This window comes from Phascolarctos cinereus, unplaced genomic scaffold (genome assembly GCF_003287225.1).
Source record: "Phascolarctos cinereus isolate Bilbo 61053 unplaced genomic scaffold, phaCin_HiC Scaffold_3;HRSCAF=262, whole genome shotgun sequence".
Lineage (NCBI taxonomy): Eukaryota > Metazoa > Chordata > Mammalia > Diprotodontia > Phascolarctidae > Phascolarctos > Phascolarctos cinereus.
In genome coordinates, this window is record NW_027555736.1 from 31,757,516 (window position 1) to 31,774,595 (window position 17,080).

At 41.6% G+C, this 17,080-nt stretch overlaps 1 protein-coding gene across 1 annotated transcript in view; it reads left to right on the forward strand.

Annotated features, from left to right (window-relative positions):
* Positions 1-1,518: 1,518 nt before the first annotated feature.
* The window catches only part of MACROH2A2 (macroH2A.2 histone), a 60,677-nt gene continuing 45,115 nt past the window's right edge, over positions 1,519-17,080 (forward strand). Inside the window, exon 1 of the mRNA XM_020975208.2 lies at positions 1,519-1,969. The gene's annotated coding sequence lies outside the window, so the exon portion shown is untranslated. The remainder of the gene's footprint in view (positions 1,970-17,080) is intronic.

Consider the following 17,080-nt stretch of genomic DNA (forward strand, 5'->3'; position numbering starts at 1 on the left):
AATATGGAGAGGAGTAAATCTTAAGAGGATTGAAAAAGTAGTAAAGGGCTAGGTTGTGAAGAGCTTTCAATGCTAAATAAAGGATTTTACATTTTATCCTTGAGGTAATAGAGAACCCCTGGATCTGGGGGAGGGGGAGGACATTGACACAAAGTCAGACCTAGGATTTAGTAAATGAGTAGAGAATGAATTAGAGAGGGGGGAGACAGGAGGATAAAACTGAGGTTATGAACCTGGGGGATGGTTACCTTTGGCAATAATAGGGAATTTTAGAGGAAGATAGAGTTTGAAGGCAGAGGATACTGAGTTCTGTTTTGGATATGTTGTGTTTGAGACACCTATGGAATATCCAGTTCAATATGCCCAAAAGGAGCATGTATGTCTGTAGATCAGGAGAAAGTCTAGGGCTGGATATATAGATCCAGGAATCATCTACAAAGAGATGATTATTGCACCCATGTGAACTGATGAGATCACCAAGGGAGACGGTATAGAGGGAAAAGAGGTCATGGGGACAGGCATGATTAGTGAGCAGGATATGAAGAGCCAACAAAGGGGAATGAGAACTAGCAGTTTAGAGGGGTAGGAGAGGAACCAGGACACAGCAGGGTGGTGAAAACCTAGAGAGCACAGAGTATGTAAGAGGGAAAGCGATTAACTACATCAGATGCTGCAGAGAGGCCAAGGGCACTCAGAAGGAACCCTCAGGTCTGGTAAGGAAAGACTCATTGGGAATGTATCATGCACACGATGTCTTCTTACATCCAATGTAATCTCCTTGAAGGCGGGACTGTTTGATTTTTGTGTTTGTTACTTCAGTGCCTAAACAGTTCCAGGCACGTAGTGGACTTTAAGAAATGTCTGATCGATACACAGAGATTAGAGAGATGGAGGGATAAATAGAAAGACAGGTACATAAGGGAGAGACAGAGAGAAATAGAAAGAGAGAGGAGAGAAGGAAGGAGGGAGAGAGAAAGAGAGAGAGAGAGAGAGAGAGAGAGAGAGAGAGAGAGAGAGAGAGAGAGTGAGAGAGAGAGAGACAGAGAGAGAGATGTAAATAAATGGACATAGATTGAAAGGCACAAAGACAGATAGTGATAGAGACAGACAGATGGTAGACAAAAATAGATAGATACAGATTATATAGAGACAGAAGGACTGACGTCGAGGCAGGTAAATGATAGACAGATGATGAAGATAGAGAAATAAACAGATCATTGATATATAGGAATAGACAGAAATCGATGGGGCTACCTAGACGGAGAGATAGCGGCACAATGAAGGGACAGATAGGTGGGCGAGTGGCAGGTAAGGGACAGCGAGAGCACCCCTGTTTAGCGCCCCCGGAGGACAATGGTCCAGCCACATACACACACACACACACACACACACACACACACACACACACACACTCCACCACCCCCTAGGCTGGGTGACCGCTATGCGATGGCGGGGTGGCGGCTCCGGCTGTGGGGGTGACGAAGCTGCAGCGACTCCTCCTAGAGGTGGTTAAGAGCAGGAGGAGGCGGAGGACCAGAAGTAGGAGCAGGAGCGGGAGCTGGAGCTGGAGGGAGCGGGTTTCTCCTTCTCCGCCTCCGCCTCCGCCTCCTCCGCCTCCCCGCCCCCCGTTAGTTAGGATCCCGGCCTGGTGAGCAAAGCCGCTGCCGCTGCCGCTGCCGCCGCCCGCCATTGGCACACACACGCGCGCACACACACACGCACACACACTCACACGCACACACACACACGCGCGCACTCACACACACACAGACGCGCGCATCCTTCGCCAACAAGAAAGAAAGGAGCGGAGCCGAGGAGCGCAGGACCGGGGCGCAGGACGGCGCTGGCCTTGGCCGCTGGCCCGCAGCCGGACGCGCGGACGGACTGAGAAGCGCAGCGGGGCCCAGCCGCCCGCGGCGGGGGCCAGGGCCGGGGCGCCCGAGCCCGAGGAGGAGGCGGCGAGGCGCAGGTGAGAGCCTCCTCAGGGTGCTGCAAGGGGCCGGGGTCCCCTTGGGCACCTCTCGCCCCCGCCTCCTACCTGTGGCCAGGGCTGGGGGGAGGGGGCAGAGGGGGACAGACAGGGCTGGGCCGGGGGCTGGAGCAGGACGGAGGGCGGCTGGAATGAGAACAAGGCTGAGGCCCGGGGGGGGGGGTGGCGCTGAGCGGAGTCGGGGCGCTAGGATGGAGACGCCCGAGGTGGGGGAGGGGAGAAGGGCGAGGGCTGGGGGTGGGGGGGGCGCCCCCTGCCCGGCCTGGCTGCGGCCCTGGCTCGGCTGGGCCCGCGGGATTCTCTGCAGAGCGGGCCAGGGCGAGATGCTGGGCGCGGGGGGCCGGGCTTCCAGCTGAAGGGGCCCCAGGTGAACGGAATAGGGGAGGAGGGTGAGGCACGGTCGTTCGGGTGACAGCACTTGGTGAACGCTAGAAGCGGGAGCCAGTCCTTGCCGCCCGCGGGGCCAGGCCGAAGAAGGGGGCGCCCGGGCCCCGAGGCTGACAATGGGGGCGCCGGAGGCAGCGGTGATGGATGCGCCGGCGGTGGCGGTGGCGGCGGAGCGGAGGCGGGCCGGGGCCGGGCCCCGAGGCCGGGAGAGCGCGCCGGGGGGCCGGGACCGGCTGCGGAGGAGGGGCTCCGACCTCCCCTTCGGGTTCCCTTTCCGGGGCGGCTCGGGTTCCCTGTGCTTGGAAATGGCGGGCCCTGCCGGGGGGCCAAGGCCAGCCTTTTGCGCGGGAAAAGGAGACGGGGGAGGGGGGGACATGGGAAAGGAGGAGGCGCCCGGCGAACTAGAACCCCCCCTGGCCTCCCGCTGAGACCCCAGATTGCTAGAGGAGGGGACGTGGGTGAGAAAAGGGGAGGCGCCTGGCAAGCGCGCGGACCCCGATGTTCCATACGTTCACGCCGCCCTCCCCTCCCCGCTGGCCACCCGCTGGGACCCAGAGGGCTGGGGCGGGAGGGGGGCGTACAGGAGGAGGAGGTGCCCAGCGAGCGCGCGAACCCCGGCTTTCCATCAGCTAGCCACCCCACCCCCAACCCGGCCACCCTCTGAGCCCCGGAGTACTGGGGGCGGGGTGGGGGGAGGGGAAGCATATGGCTAGTGCGCGGACCCCTGAGTTCCATATGCGCCCCCTCCCCAGGCTGGCCGCCCGATAGGACCCAGAGTTGTGCGAAGGGGAAGGAAGAGGTCGTCCTGACCTGCGGGCTCCGCCACTCCGTAGCATTGCCCAGGGCCTGCCAGACCTCATTCCGTGCTAGCCCTCCAAGCCGTGCCCCCTCACCAGCCTGGTGGAGGGGGCACTGAATCTGCAGTCAGGCAGATGTGGTTTCAAATCTCAATTATACCAATGAACTCTCCAAGTGACCGCAGGCAAGCCACTTCTCCTCTCCCGTACTTAAATTTCCCTATCGGTCAAATGGCAGAATTGGACTGGAAGCTCCCTGAGGTCCCTCCCAGAGTTGACATTATAAAATACCCCAGTAGAACACACTTATTCGTGTACATATTGTGCCCCACCCTTCCCCCGAGTAAGCCAGGGCTACTGATGCCCTTTTTGGTCGTTGCAACCCCAGGCCTAGCATAGTGCCCAGCTTTAACAAGTTCTTATTAAATGTTTATTGAATTGGCTCCCCCACCTTGTGGTACACCACTTGCCTTTCTTGCCTTTAGTCAATTCCTTCCCCTCAGGATAGAAACTCACAGATTATTAATAGCCCCGAGAGATCTCTGGGATTGTAGGATTTTAAAACTGGAAAGGACATTAGAGGTCACCTAGTCCCATCACCTCATTGTTACAGAACTGCTAGAGGTAAAAGGGGACCGTGGCCTTGGAGTCAGAAAAGCTGCCTTTGAATCCCTCCCTGCTAGGCTGCTTCCTATCTGTCCGACCATGGGCAAATCGCTTCCCCTCTACGGACTCCGATGCTCATCTAAATATGAGGAGGCTGGACCACAAGACCTCCGAAGTCTAGAACTCTAATCCTATGGACTTGTATTGTCCAAGATCTTGCCCAGCTCTGCCTCACTCAAATGGGGAGAATTTAGGGTCCAGAGAAGGAAAGGCCCTGGCTTTGGAAATAATATCTAGGATCTAGCTTTGATCAAGGGGGCATACAGAGAAACAGTATAGTGGAAAACCACTGGCAAGTCACTTCCCCTCTGCACCTCAGTTTCCTCCCTTTTAAAATATGGGGGTTAACTAGAGGCTTCTTGCTGCTCTAAGATTCCAAGAGCCTATTGATTATGCTTACTGGCAATGAGTTCAGTCAGGTGGGGTGTGGAGGGGCTCCTTCCAATCAGCACCTTCTTTCATGTGGATCACAAACCATGATGCAGAAGTGGATGGGTAGATTGGGAGTTCAGTCTGGAGAGCTACAGGAATTGTGAAGTGGGCAGAAGTTGAAACTCAACCAAGATTAGAAAAATTTAAAACATGCTTCCAGTTCTAAGGTCCAAATGCCTTTTTGGCAATACGCTTGGTATTAAACTCAAGCAAATAGCTTATGTTCTCTCAGCCTTACTTTCCTCATCTATAAAATGGAGCAATAGTATTACTATTAACCACCTCCCAGGGTCCTGCAAAGGGAGGGCTTTGTAAATGTTCAACAATTTCAGAAATGTGTTATCTGTCTTCATGGTTTCTTGCCTCTCAGACTATAAAAAAAAAAAAAGAAAGAAAGAAAGAAAGAAAGAAAGAAAGAAAGAAAGAAAGAAAGAGAAACTTGATGGGGTGGATTTAGAATGAATCCTGGAATATTAAAGCTGGTATAGAGACCTTTTTTTTAATGAGATGCAAATAAACTAACCTATGTAATTCTCATTATATAATTTTTGCTGAAATTGGCTTATCCCCCTTTGTTTAAAAAAAAAGCTTTTTTTGTATTGCAAAATGAATTTTCTGGCTTTCTAGATTTGCAAACCTGCTGTTCAATTGAGGGATACTATTGGAGTTTAAGATTAGATTCAAATGAGGAAACTGTTTAAGCTGAAACTACCACCTTGGAAGTTTACCTTAAATCAGGCTCCTAAGCACTTGATAGTATCTCTTTCATTATCCAGATTTCTTCTTTCTACACCTAACAAACTTTCTGTAGCTCCCCTGTCCTTCATCACTTCACCTGAATTCATTGAAACAACACTTTAGCAACTGTTCATGGTTTTATACCTACATATTTCAAAAGCTCCTTAATTCCATTATGGTCTAAGAAACATGACCTTAGCATTCAGCTACCCAATCAAATTTCCCAGGTTTACAAGGATTTTTTTTTTTTAGCTTTTCACAGTGGGCAAGGACCCTTTCATTTTCTAGAACAGCTATGTCTGTTTTCGCTGTCTCCTGCTAGCAAAGGATGTGAGTTAGTCCAATCTTAAGGAATTTTAACACAAATGAAATATGATGCGGTTCATGCAGAGAGTACAACAGCACTTAAAACTTCAAAAACCCTCTGGTAGTGTTTTCCCCTTGTATCCCAAGGATGTTTGAAATTCTCTACCTTTTTAGTGGAGTAAAATCTTGAACAAAGTGGTGACCATTCCTGAGTGGGTTCAGTGATTTATTCTAGGCCAATGAGAAGCCAACTTTTGGCCACAAGATCAAGTTCAGCCAATCTCTGGTGCTTCTCTGCAAAGACTGAAAAAAACAATTGGCTGTGTATGCTTGTCCACCATGATAAATCTTTGCTTCAGGCCACCTTTAGCTTCAGACTACTTAAGAGGACATTCCAGAAGACTGTTTGAAAAACATTGTTTTAAAGAATAATTTCAGGACTGAGAAAGATTCGGTCTCAATAAGTGTCTTGGAAAATTAGATATTGTCAGTAGAAGCTAGGAATGAGGAAAATCCCTAAATAAACCTGCAGTTGAGCAAAAACTCAGTGGTGCCTCTTCCACACTGTATAGAGAGTACTGGACCTATATTCAGAAAGAACTGAGTTCAAACCCAATCTCAGACACTTAATAGCTGTGTGATCCTGGGTGAGCCACTTCACCTCTGTTTTTCTCAATTTCCTCAGCCATAAAATAAGTATAATAGCACTTATATCACAGGGTGGTTGTGAGGGCAAAATAGGATAATATTTGTAAAGCGCTCTGCATACCATAAGCTCTATATAAATGCTAGATTTTGTTCCCTTCTAAGACCAATTCAGTTTAGATCCTCCCACGGTTTAGTTAAAAGGATGATATGTGGACAAGGAATTCGTCCATGTGTATGACTATGAATGCCTAGTTAAATTGGAGAGAAATGAGCAAATATAGAAGATGATAAGTTATAAGAGAGGGGTTGGAAGGATATCAATAAAGCAAGGGTCTTAATGAAAATTGTACCCAGAAGTGAGAACAGTGCATTGTAACAACTAGGGGAGAGGAATCTGGGCCTTTATTTTTCCTTCGATGTTCAAACAGGAATGTACAATTGGGTACTGAGAGGTAACAGACCTTGATTAAGGCTTTCTAAACCTTGAAGGGAAAAAAATGGTCCTGAAGCCAAATATACCTTTTGAGCAGAACTATTAGACTTAATGATTTCATTCGTTTGTACATTCAAAAAATATTTATTGAATACCTCCTGTATACACAGTGCTGTAGAGAAAATAAGAGTGGATATTGCCCAGAATTGGTTATGGATCTCAAATTAAAATAACTCTTCGACCTCCTGCTTCTGAAAGGGATTGCTTCTGTCTCCATCTAGCCAATATAGGTTTATACAAGGATAGCCTTACACAGAAGTGTGCTGAGGCCAACTCCTAATGAGACCCGGTTGTTTAATTTTCAATGTAAGCATTTACACCTTGAAAATCTGCAAAGGATACAAATCATTGCTTGACTGATTGTTTTGCTGATTGCCTAGACTTAAGAAAGTGATGGAGGGCAGCTAGGTGGGCAAGTTGCTTAACCCCAATTGCCAAAAAAAAAAAAAGAAAGAAAGTGATGGAGACAAAGTGGATCATGAAAATTAAAGTACAATTACGTGTATAAATTCCTTTCTCCAGCCGGTTGTTAAACATTTACCAGCAGGCCCCTGGGCTTGGTACAAAGTGGGGCAATTTATGTGCAGTCTAGAGTAGTTCTTTATTTAGAGTCAACATGGATAGATTTCAGAGGGTCCATGGACCTGGATAGGAAAAAACAATGACTTTTTTTTCAATATAATCGATTTCCTTTGTAATTCTGTGTATTTTTTACACATTTAAAAACATGACCCTGAGAAGAGTTCCACAGGCTTCTCCCAACTTCCAAAGGGGTCCATGACTCCAAAAAGATCAAGAATTTTGGCTCTAAGGTTCCCATAGGTTCCTACTCCTCCAGGCTCAATGACAGAATCGATGACAATTATAAAGGAAGAATTGATCTAGTGTTTGGGGCTTAAGCTATTTTACAATTATAAACAGTATTAAAGCAGAAACAAAACTTCAGCATCCCCTACTGAAAGTTGCCAAGTAGTTCTGCAAAAAACAGAGGTGAAATGATATTAAGGAAGACCATGCCATAGGAACAATGTTATAAACAGACAACTAGATAAATAAAATACCACAGATTTTCATGAATTTCTGTTGAGGTCTGCTTATAATTGTTTTTATTTTTAATCTTATTTTTATTGATATATTTTCTTATATCACCTTCATGTTTAAATGTATCCCTCACCCAGTGAGACATCCCTTGGAATGAAAATTAGAAGAAAGAAACGAAAAAAAATAGTTTTGTAGAGCCAGCCCATCAGACAAGCTTGGCAGTATTTGCCGTATTCCACACTCTCCCAGATCCACAAAGAGTGGAGAAAGCTGTATTTTTTTTTTCAATTATTCACCAGGGCCCAGATTGGTGATTACAATGATGCAGTGTTCAGTTTCATTTTGTTGTTTCCATTTACATTGTAATGTATCTCATTTTTCAGGCTCTGCGTACTACATTCCACATCAGTTCACATAAGTCTTTCTATGTTTCTCACAATTCTTCAAATTTGTGCCTATGGTAATTAATTGCATTTATATGCTGTAACTCTTTTAATCCCAGGGGTTCTGGGATAATTTTTTTTCTACCATGAACCCCTCTGGAAGCCTGGACAAGTTTCTGGACCCATTCTCTAAATAATGGTTTTTAAATGTATAAAATAAAACACATAGGATTACAAAGGAAACCAATTATATTGAAATATAATTAATAAAATATTTTTAAAATAAGTTCTTAGGCCACAGATTAAGAGCTCCTGGTTTAGCAATTTCTCAAACTATGGGCATTTACTCTGTTTCTCAATCTTTGCTACCACAGAAAAAAATATGCTGCTATGAATATTTTGGTATGGGTGGGACCCTTTCCTTCTATCTAACCCTGGGTATATGCCTAGATGGAATCACAAAATCAAAAGACATCAATGTTTTATTCCTTTTTTAATCACAGTTCCAAATTGTTTTCCAGAATGGTTAGAATAAGTTATAGCTCCAACAATCAATACAGGATTAATTATGATTAATTTACTTGTTTTCCCTTTGTCACTCCAACATTGACTACTGCCAACTTTGCCAAATTCCCGTTTGAGGTGAAACCTCAGAGCTGTTTTGATTTGCGTTTCTTTTGCTATTTATGATGAGTTAAAGTCTCCCATGTAGCTAATAGTTTTCAACTCTTTTAAGAACTCTCTCTCTATACACACACACACACATATACACGCATATGTGTGTATATACACACACGTATATATGTGTGTGTATGTATGTATTGTGTGTGTGTGTGCATAACCAGAGGGCATAAGCAAGTATGTGTGTATGTGTGTTACCTATATAGCTTTGGATATTAGCTCCTTGTGGAAATGTTGATGCAAGGTTGTTTTCCCAATCAACTGTTTTCTTCCTTATCCTAGCTGCGTTGATTTTGTTCTTGCAAAGGCTTTTCGAGTTCATGCACTAAAAACTGTCTGTTTTCACTTTTGTAATGATTTATTTGGCTAAGTGTTCTCCTCTTTACCATAACTATAAAAGGTACTAGATCATGTTCTCTTCTAATTTTTTTTTAATGGTGTGACATTTTGCATTCAGGTTGCACACCCGTTTTTAGCTTACTGTGGGATATAGTACACGTTGATGTTCTCAAGCTAATTTCCACCAAATGGCCTTCCTGTTTTTCCAACAGTTCTGGTCTCATGCCACGTATCCAATAAGTTGCCAAAGCATGCCATTTCTTCTGCCACAACATCTCTTGCCTCCATCATTTCTCTTATAGAGCCACCACCTTAGTTCAAGCACTGGTCACCTTTCACCTGGCCCTTTGTGATTGCCTCCAAATAGGTCTCAACCGACTCTACTGCTCCCTTCACCAGCTCCCAAAGTAATTCTCCTAAACACAAATCTGACCTTACTCAACACTCTCTTACTCAGTGAACTCCAATGCCTCGCCTTTGCCTCAGGGATATAGTAGAAACTCTACTCACAATTTGGCCCTCCCCTGTTCTTCAAGCCTAGTAATGCATTCATCCCCTGCCTGCTCATGTGGTCCAGCCAAATCGCACTTCTCCTTGTTCCCCACATCCGGTGTCCCTCTCCTTTCACTGTGCCTTTGCATGACCATACCTCATGTCTGGAAAGTCCCTAAAGAAACTCAAACATTAGAGGTGTCAAAGACAGTGTCATATGTCCCACAACACTGCAGAGTGCCCCTTGAACCAGATTAAAATGTATTCGGGAAATAGTTAACAAACTAAATTAAAATACAACAAACATAGATAGTGTTAATAGGTGGTTTTCTAAATTAATATGTGGCCTACAGGGATCCTTATTTATGTGTTAGTAGCCTCATTTGTATTTGAATTTGCCAACATTCTGTTAGACAATAATGTCTTTCCTAATTCCCCCCAAAGCTAGTATCTCCCCTTCACTAGCTACCTTGTTTTTTTTTAAACAGCTATCTTTATGTTGTATTTACTCTGCTTATATTTGTTCTGTAAATACATATATGTGTGTTTGTGTATGTGTGTAGATACACATACATATGAATATGAATATACATTTACATGTTTCCTCTTTCTAAAAAATATGAGCTTCTTGAGAACAGAGACCATTCATTTTTGTCTTAGTGTCCCAGCAACCAGGAAAGTATGTGACACAGATGACACTCCATAATGCTTATTGACTGATTGATTGATTTGAGTAATTCATATTCTCAGGTTTATTGAACACTGGGTAATTGAATTTGATTGTTTCTGATTCTTCTTTGTCTAATCTTTTCTACTGATCTATTTCTATGTAGATCTACCATCTATTTCTTGACCATTACCATCAGTGGTTTTGATGATTTCTACTTTATAATAGAATTTAAGATCTGGGAGATCCATTCTTCCTTTATTGCTCCTCTTTTTTGCATTATTTCCCTTAAGGGTCAAGACCTTTTGTTCCTCGAAACCATGAGATCCTAGACATTTTTGTTATGAGTTAGTCTAGCTCTCTAAAGTACTCCATAGCACTAAACCTATAAATTAATTTACATGGCATGGTCATTTTTATTATACTGTTGCAGCCTGACCATGAATAATTAATATCTCTTCAATTATTAAAATGATTATTTCTTTAGAGAGCATTTTGTAATATTTATAAGTCTTGGATGTATTCTGGTAGATAGATTCACAGATACATTATGCATTTTGTAGTAATTTTAATGGGATCTCCCTCTCTGTTGTTTCCTCTTTGGTTCTGTTATTGCTGTTTAGAAATACTAACCAAGGTATCTAGGATAAGAAAATCTATTGAATGGGGAAAATCTTTGCATCAAACATCTCTGATAAGGGTCTGCTAGTATGACTTCCTGAAGTGTATTGGTTTATACTTACAGGAGTATGTATTGTCCCCCCCTAATAGAGTGTCAACTCCTTAAAGACAAACACTTTCACTTTGTCTTTGTAGCCATAAAGTTAGCACTTCATTAATGCCTAACAAAAGAAAGGCAGCTAAGTGGCTCAGTGGATAGAGCGATGGACTTGGAATTATGAAACCCCAAGTTTGAATCCTTCTTTGCTTTCCCCATATGTAAAATGGGGATAAGAATAGCCCTACCTCACTGGGTTGTGCAGATCAAATGAATTAACATGTAATAAAATGCATTGCAAACCCTATATAAGTGTAAGTTGTTATTGTAGTAGTAGTAGTAGCAACAGCAGCCGTAGTAATATTGATTGATTGATAGTTAAAATATATGGTGAACTAACACAAATCTATATGACAAGGGGCCATTCCCAAATGGATAAATGGTCAAAGAATAAGAGCCAACAATTCTCAAAAAAAAGAAATTAAAGCCATTAATAATTATGTGAAAGACCTCTTCAAATCACCGACAATAATAGAAATGCACATCAAAACAACGCTGAGTTTTCACCTAATTTTCAGGAAATAGAAAAAGATGACAAAAAGGCATTGCAGAAGAATAACTAGAATGATCTTCTGTTAGCATAGATGTGAATTTGGCCAACCATTCTGGAAAGCAATTTGGAAGTATACTTTTTTTTAAGTGATTAAAATGTCCATATCCTTTGACTCAAAGATTCCCTTGCTGGGCAGACACCCCCAAGGAGGTCAAAGACAGAAAGAAAAGGCCTGTGTACACCAAAATATTCATAGGAAGCTTTTCATTGTAGAGAAGAATTGGCAATGAAGTAGATGCCCATCAGCTGGGGAATAGCTATGCAAATTGTGGTATGTGAACTTAATGGAATATTGATACATCATAAGAAACAGTGAAAATGAATTCAGAGAAGTATAGGAAAACTTATATGAACGGACTCAGAGTGCAGTAAACTGAACAAGAAAATGATGCATAACGAAGGCAACAGTTAAAAGGAAAAGAACAAAAAAATGAAACCAAACACTGTAATTATAATGAACGAGTTTGTCCCTAGAGAAGAGATAATAGCATACACTGCCCAATCTTTTTTTGCAGAGGTAGACTGTGCAAATGGGAAGCATTCAATAGACTTTGAAACTCAGTTGATGGTGTTGGTAGTTTGACAGACATGCTTTTTCCCCTCTTTCTTTATTAGAAGAAATTATTTGCTTTTTGAGGAGGAATTTGAGGGGAAAGCTTATAGTCAGAAAGGAAGTGATATAAAAACAAAATATCAGAACATAATTTTTTAGAGAAATAATAATGACTTTGTGGATTTGTTTTGTATATTGCTCCTTTATAGAAGTGACTATCTTAATTTATTTCCTGATTCTCTGAGTTTTCTAAAGAAACCACGATGTTGTCGGCAAATAGGAATGATTCTGTCTCTTCTCTGTCAGTGTTTATGCCTTTAATTTCTTTGTCTTGTCTTCTGGCCTTTGCTAGTCTTTCTAGAACTGTGTCATAACCATAAAGAGAGAGCATCCTTGCTTTAAGCCTCCTTTTTGGGAAAGGCTTCTAGCATTTCTCCCTCACAAATAAGGCTAGCTTTGGCTTTTAGATATATTCTTTTTATTATATTTAAAAAAATCATTCTTCTAGGAAAAGAAAGGATACCAATAAAGGACTTTCCCATGGGAGAGGAGATGTATGTTTACAGTAAGAAATAAAGGTTTCATTGGGGGAAATTTGCACTTTTAAGAGATTACCCTCTCTGAGGAGTTGCATCTCTTAAACAGTATCCCCACCCCCACCCCAGGAGAGGGGATGCATGATTTCCCACAGACAGCTAGCACCTAGCACAGTATGGAAAGCAGGGAGGAAAGGGGATACAGAACCAGGGATAAGATAACATGACCTTGGGAACGGAGACTGATCATGTGAAATTCAAAGGATAGAACCTTGTCTCATGATTTTTGACACAGACTGACTCAACATACAACATTGACATTGCTTCCCTTATGAATTGCTATTTCTAACATTTACTGAGTAGAACAGTATTCTTAATTTTGTACAAAGAATACATACTCCATTTATCCAATAAATAGTGTATAGGCAAGAAAATCTTAACCTGGGGTCCACACAGGTAGATTTCAGAGGTTTCATGACCTTGGATAGGAAAAAAGTGACATCTTTATTCTAACATAATTGTTTTCCTTTGCAATCCTATGTATTTTGTTTTATGCATTTAAAAACATTGTTCTGAGAATGAGTCCATTAGCTTCACCAGACTGTCAGAGGAGTCTGTAACATAGAAAAGGTTAAGATCCCCTGGTGTAAACCATTTTTTTTTGTATTTAGCTGAACTATATTTTGTGAGAGTGGTGAATAGATATTGGGCATATTTCTGCACACAGTGATGTTTATGCATCACCATTCTGATGTGCATTTCCTATTCTATTCCATTCAGAATTGGCAGTGCCAATCAAATAAATCAAGCATAGTAGGATTAACTTAATGAATAAACACTAAGGACTACATACTCATGTCACTGCCTTTATTTTAATTAATATTTAGTGAGACACTAAGTTAATAGTCATTGCACTGACTAATTCAATACCATTTTGCCAAATATGGTCTTTCATGTTATGTACTATAGAAAAGCTATAATTTAAATGGGATATTAAATGAAAATTTGCACCCACTTTAGGAGAAATAGAAATATGTAAACACACAATTAAGAATACATTTGGTGCTCAATAATGTGAAAATAATACAAAATAGAAGCTAAAAATAGATACATTTGGGGAAACTTCCATAGAATTAAATATTGACTTTTAGATCAAGTGGTGATTCACCAAGTTCCCCACTCCAGGGCACTAAATTCTAAATTAATGAGCCCTTTAGAATTTTAGTGAAGTGATAAGCAACTTAATTTTAACCCTTTCTACAAGACCTATTTTTTCGTTATAAGATTTTCTTTAGTTATTTGAATAAACTGTCATACAGCCCTACCAATTTGCACAATCATTTGACCGATATTGTTTCATCATAACATAATGATAACACAACCTCACCATAATGTAGTAAAACCTGCTAGGTAATTCCTAGAGATGTAAATTTCACCTCTTTCAGAGATTGGTGGTCTGCAAAAGGTAGCTTGTCTAGGAAACTTTGGCACCTAGGCCAATCAAAAAATGGCTAGTGGGTTGGCTTAGGGCTTCTCCCATTAATCATAAAGGTTGCACATGGGTGCCCATATGTCCCACCCTCACTCTGCATGGCCTACAATCCTGCTGGCTGAAGGAATGGCTTAACGTCCCTGTGCTGGGGTAAGGCGTGAGGTTGTGTGAGGCCATAGAATAGAATCTGTTGAGCCTGGCCCTCTTATCAATCATTTTGACACAAAAGGCACATGTGAACCATGGCTCCTCACCTCCCTTGTCCTGGCTGCCAATTCATCTGAGATTAGGAAAAGAGGCAAGTTAAGAGTAAGGAAGAGCAGTTGTTACTATCGGCATCACCATGGATAGTGCTTTAAAGCACTTTACAAATATTATCTTATTTAATCCTCACGACAACCCTGGGTGCTATGATTATCCCCATTTTACAGATGAGGAAAGTGAAACAGACATACTTTAAAAGACTTGCCAAAGGTCACATAGAAAGAATCTGAGGCTGCAGTTGAACTCAGGTCTTCTTTGAACTGGATTTGAACTCCATGTCTTATGCTCTATCTAACTGCCTCTGGGTTATAAAGATTATATAGATTCATTTTGCCTAATTTAAGATTTTTCATTCTAAATTTTGGTCACCTAATATCATCTCTCATATTTATAATTCAGTTTTAACTAAGTGACCCCATGTAATGTTGTTTTACCTAACATCTTAGGATCATGGGATATAGAGTTGGAAGGAAATTAAAAGATCATCTAGGCTAGGGTTCTTAACTGCTTGGCATATAGTAGGTATTTTATAAATGCTTGACCTTTTTGTGTTGTGGAGCCCTTCTCAGAATTGTTTTTAAATGCATAAAATAAAATACATAGAATTACAAAAGAAACCAATTTCAATGAAATAGAGTTATCAGAATTTTTTTAAACACATGTTCGTGGTTAAAACCCAATGAAGCTACGAAGGAAGAAACTGAGGCCCAGAGAGGTCACGTAAACAGTAAACCACAGAATGAGGAGTCAAATTAACTCCTCTGTCCAAATTTCCATCTTCCCGGAACTAAATAACAAGAGTGGGTGGAAGTCTCCCTATTTTAAAATGGAGAAGAGGCTCTCTGTTAATAAAACACATATAGGCAAGTAGATCTTTTTTAGTTGGAAGGTACAGGCTGAAATTTGGAACTATACCCAAAAAGCTATTAAACTGTGCTTACCCTTTGATCCTGTGATACCACTACTAGGTCTATACCCCAAAGAGATCAAAGAAAGAGGAAAGGGATGCATATGTAAAAAATATTTATAGTAGCTCTTTTTTGTGGTGGCAAAGAATTGGACATTGAGAGACACTCATCAATTGGGGAATGGCTGAGCAAGTTAAATGAATGTGATGAAATGCTGCTGTCCTGTAAATGACAGAGGAGATGGTTTTAGAGAAACCTGGGAAGACTTTTATAAATGTGATGCAGGGAAGTGAACAGAACCAGGAGAACAATTTGTACAGTAACATCAATATTGTAAAGATGATCAACTTCAAAAGAGTTAGGAAATCTCGTCAATGGAATGACCAATCACAATTCCAGAGAATTCATGATGAAGCATGCTGACCACTTCCAGACAGAGAGCTAATGGATCAAAACATGTTTTCTTCTTTTTCTTTATTATTTTTTCTTTCTTTCTTTCTTGGATCTGGCTAATGCAGAAATGTGTTTTGTATGACCATCCATATTTGTAGTGGTTTTTCTTTTTCTTGCCTTCTCAGTGGGTGGGGAAGGGGAAGGGGAGGGAAAGAATTCAGAACTGAAAATTAAATTAAATTAAAAAAATAAATTACAGGCTGACTTGATTTGCCTAAAGCTTATAGGTGATAACATTTAATGATTCTTAGGAAATAATATTATCATAATTATCATTATTATTATGTGACTCCTCCCTCTCTTTGTTCAGTTTCATGATTACAAGGAGATACGGTGGTGTCACAAGTCAAATCTTGAGTCTCAATTCAGTACTAAACATCTAAGACATCCTAGGCTATATAAAGCCATACTTTATGGCTAGCTATATACCCTACTGTTTATGCCTGATAGGTCAATTTCCAAAACAGTTTTGCAGCCTCCACAGTATATATGATTGTTAATATCACAGGAAAGAAAAAGCAGACAGAAGGATGGACATTGTGAGAATTCATTTCCTGCAATAATAATAGCTCAAATTTCTAGGTAGTACTTGGAGACAGCAGTGTGCTGGTGATATTTAGCAACCAGCTCTTTAAAAAAAAAAAAGGCGTGACACTTTTAAGTGTAATCTGCATGTTAGGGGCAGCTAAGTGGTATAGTGGATAGAGCACTGGCCCTGGATATAGGAGGACCTGAGTTCAAATCCGGCCTCAGATACAACACTTACTAGCTGTGTGACCCTGGCAAGTCACTTAACCACATTGTCTAGCCCAAAAAAAAAGTCTTCACGTTAATATTTTCTCCAAAATTTTCTTAAGTCTAGGCAATTGAAACAATTAATCAAGCCCTGATTTTGTAGCATTTGACAATTTCTGAATTCCTAAAATTTAACAATCTGGCTCAGGCCTGAGCTGGCTCTAGCATATCCCTGCTTTTGGAGCACTTTTCTGTCAGTAACCCTGTGAGACAAGTAGCACAGGGCTTATCATCTCCATTTTAGAGAGGAAGAGACAGATGTGTTCTTCATACTAGTAAGTATCCAAGACAGAGTTTGACCCCAGCTCCCTTGCTCCAAGTCCCACTAATGTATATATTTTAAATTTTAATTTGAATTGACTCTTCTTAGGTTCATAACTAACAAACTCAGTCATGAGCAAAATTGGTCTTCAGGACTAGCCCCAGTGGTGATCCATTCACACTGGGAAACAAAGAATAAATTTTCTATATTGGTTCAGTTCAGCTTAAACAGACACTTCAAAGCCTCATCATCAAACTTATTTCATGGAATAGAAGCAGAAGCCCTAGACTTCTAAAGTTGGCTTCCCTTCTCTTCTAATCATCCCAGCTAAGATGACTGACTAAAAGATTCCAAGTTCCCAGTTTCCTTCTCTGAAAACTAAAGGGATGGGTTTAAATGATCGCCAAGGTCCCTTTGAACCTGTGC